Below are 4,227 nucleotides of genomic sequence, written 5' to 3' on the forward strand. Positions count from 1 at the left end.
GGTATTATTCGAGATAAGAATTTATATTGGAAGTTTCGCAGATATGTATCAATATTTGACTTAAAGGAATTATATATATAATTCTCTAGTCGGTATTTTCGTTTAGATTCAATTGTTTTTTTCCATTTCATTTCAGTACTGTTGTGATTTTGATGAATACTATAAAGTGTTTTGTTCGTTTTTTTTGGTAATCTCTATTATATTACAAAAAGTTTTTTTTGGGCAATGTTAATGTATTCATCCCTTGTGTGTGTAATATTGTTTCATATTCGTTTGGAATCGCGGATAATAGTGAATATTAATTTAAAAATTCTTGTGTATTGATGTTATAAAAGTATTGCATTGCATCAAATGTTTAATATGTATTTCTTTGATAATTGTATAAATGTCCAATTGTTTTTACACCCTTGTTATACCAGTTTACTAGAAAGATGGATTCGCTTTTGATTTTATATCTGTGTTATTCCATAAAACATGATGACATACAGGGATACTTCTTTGTGAACTATTATATTGGTTTTTGATGTTTTGCCATGCGGTTAGCATATCTTTCAAGAATAAATTGTCTTTACTTACGTTTTTTATTATAGCTTCATCTAAGTTACATTCAAATATAAGACTTGTTCCAAAGTTTTTCAGTTTTTCGTGCAGCAGGAGTTTCCATTTGCCAATGATTAGTTTTATCGATGAATCATTTAACCCAGCCCGCTTTTATGGCGTTCAAAAAACAATGAATGTCTGTAAGCTTTAGTCCTCCATTTTAATAAGGTTGGGTCAATCGCTTTCTTTTAATTGTGTCGGGCTATCATCCCAAATAAATTTAAACATAGCTGTTGTTAATCCATCTTATACTTCCTTTGTTGGATTAGGAAAACTGAAAATGGATATACTAATTTTGGTAATGCAAAAAGTGTTTATAACAGTAACCTTTCCCATTAAAGTGAGTTTCGATGTTGCCACTGTTTTAAGCAGGCTTCAAATGCTTTTTCTTCGGCATTAGGTTTTTTAAACATTAAGTTTGTGTTGATTGTGAAAGTTCATACATAGTTGTTTAGCCCCATCTGATGTCCGAATAAATTTACATTCAATACAATATTCAGATTTTGAGTTTTTAAGAGATCCCATTCGCATTACTGTAGATTTTGATGAGTTGAGGTTTAATCCATAGAATCAACAAATATTAAGCAAAATAAAGTTAACACATACAAAATCAGTTTTCCTTATAGCAATACTGTAGCCGAAATTGCAGCGCTGTATTTGGTCTGGTATCATAGATTAAAAGCGTTACAAAATGCTTGTTTATATTTGTGTGTGTGACATATATTCCATGTGAAATTCACGCGACAATATCCGAACATTTACGAGCACACTCGACATTGGCTACAGGCCGCGTCGTAAGCACGACATAGTTCACATGAAATGTCGCTCTTTCGAGGCTTCCTGAAGCAACTTGTAACGACATAGCTCTCATAAATACGTCGCTCTTTCGAGGCTTCCTGAAGCAACTTGTATCGTGTTCACTCTTAATGTTTGTATATCGTTGCGGGAAATTCACATAGAATATATAAGACTCTTCACTGAACACTGTACATGACTAGCTGAATGTTAATACCATTTAAACGTGTCCATTTTCAATATTATAAATAGTGAGATATGAAAGTTTGATTTAAAAGTTTTGGGAATGTTATCGTTTTTTAAATCTTTGCAGTAAAAACTACTTTGGTATTTTATTATTTAGCCTACTTGAACATCTTTGTTTTTCAGGTCAATTATATGTAAGCCCAGATGCTTGCAATGGCGTCATCCAAGGAAAACCAAGGTTATGTTTTTGATGTAATGTAACCAAGGTAATATTTATGATGTAACGCAGGGACCTATACAAACTTGTTTGTATAGGTCCCTGTGTAACGTAACCATTGTAATATATATGATTTAACATAACCAATGTATATTGTGATATAATGTAACCAAGGTAAAATTTAAGATGTAACGTAACCAGGAATATATATCTATTTAACATAACCAAGGTAATATTTGTGATATGGAGAAACCAAAGTTTTATTTATGATGTAACTTAACCATGTAGTATTTGTGAATTTATGTATGCATGAAAATGTTTATGATGTAACGTAACCAAGGTAATATGTATGATATAACATAACCAAGATCATCTTTGTGATATAATGTAACTAATGTAATATTTGTGATATATTGTAACCAAGGTAATAGTTGTGATATAATGTAACCAAGGTAATATTTATGATGTAACGTAACCCATGTTATATTTTTTATTTAGCATAACAAATGTAATTTGTATTATGTAAACAAAACCAAGGTAATATTTGTAATGCACTGTAACAAGGTAATATGTGTGATGTAATGTAAACCAAGGTATTTTTTGTTATGTAAAGACATCAAGGTAATATTCAAAATGTAATATCACGAGATAATATTTGTGATGAATGTAACCAAGGTTATATTTATGATGTAATGTATGAGCTAACAGATCCGCGTAATGTTTATACAGTAAATAAACAGTGTTCAACCATAATTTATACTTTATGACTTTTGTTAAAATGATCCGGTGCAAGGTTTTACCTGTCACCTCAAAACATCATACATTTCACTAACCCATTTTTCATATGGTACATTTTCTCATATAAATATTGCGAAATACGATATCTGATACCAGGCACAGGCAGCAGTATCATAAATTTGCCCCCCCCCCCCCGACCCTATCCCCCCCCGCCCCTTCCCCGAGCTTACCCCAGGGGCTCCAGACTGTTAAATGTACAATTATTGTGTCTGGTTTGACTTTATTGTGTCTGGTTTGACTTTTCAACAACGAATATTGACACAAATACACAGTTTGAAAAATACCCCTCATATAGGTAGTATATATAATACCTATACGAGGGGTATTTTTTCACTACAGTCTTCAATACTTCACTACAGTTTAACCTGATAAAACCAATTCACAAACAATGAGTTGTTTCTTTTGTCCAAATCATGTTCAGAAGTATCTTCCCCGAATGAATGCGAAATTTATAATGAATTGCTACGTTTTTGTGTTTTACAATTTTCATACAAAATCATGTTAAAAAATGTCTGCTTATTATTCAGAAGATGCTCCAGACATGTCAGATGAGATGAGAAAACTTGAAAAGAAGGCTCGATAACTGGCTGAGGAGGCCATGAAAGACCAGTCAAAACCAGACAAGGGCTTCTTGTTTGTCAGGTATTATCATTTATGAGCTGCTCTTGGGGAAACTTGATTCATGTGCGTAAATCGTAGTCCCAGATTGGCCTGTGCGGTATGCACAGGCTTATCAGGCATGGCACTTTCCGCTTTTATGGTATTTTAATGCCCCCGAAGGAGGGCATATAGTGATCGCATTATCTGTCCATCCGTCCGTCTGTTTGTCACACTTTGCGTTAAGGTTTCAAAAAATGCTCATAACTTCTATGTCACTTCAGATGTAACATTCATATTTGGTATGCATGTGTATATGGACAAGGCCTTTCCATACGCACACAAATTTTGACCCCTTTGACCTTAACCTTGAACTAAGGGTCCGCGTTTAGGTTCGAAAAAATGCGTTGAGGCTTTCAAAAATGCTCATAACTTCTATCAAAGTGTTTATCGGGAACATATGTCATCCTATGGAGACAGCTCTTGTTCATTTAAAGGATGTCTTTTCTTATCAAAAGTCCAGTTAAGGTGGAAAATTCGTCCCTAAGTAGCCTGTGCTTAAGCCCAGTTTTCCCAGAACATTATATATATCATTTATATGCCCCACCCCCCTCGCAACCTCCCACTTTAGTGATCACAGATGGCAGGGTTCATTTGTTTGCTTTTGTCTGGGGGCGGCAGTAGAGAAGACCACTGTTGTTTCAGTTCTGACAAGTCCGAGAGTTTAAGTTATAGCTTATTTACGGAAAATGCTTACGGGTTCAATACAAGGGCTGTAAACCTTCGGCTAATACGCACAAATCTGAGGATTTTACATCCTCAGGTGGTCTATTTGGGATCAATGCAAATCCAAGGAGAAAATTGGGGATAGGGGTATGACAATCATCATATCTGAGTGGTTAAGGTTTAAATACATGCATTGTTGATTTCCAGGAGCAACACAACAGACGAGGAGCTGGGTGAGATGACCAAGAAAACCAACCCAGACGAGATCAACATTAACGAAGACTTCTCCACCGATGAGGACGAGGAGG

The sequence above is a fragment of the Dreissena polymorpha genome, chromosome 7, assembly GCF_020536995.1.
Source record: "Dreissena polymorpha isolate Duluth1 chromosome 7, UMN_Dpol_1.0, whole genome shotgun sequence".
Classification (NCBI taxonomy): domain Eukaryota; kingdom Metazoa; phylum Mollusca; class Bivalvia; order Myida; family Dreissenidae; genus Dreissena; species Dreissena polymorpha.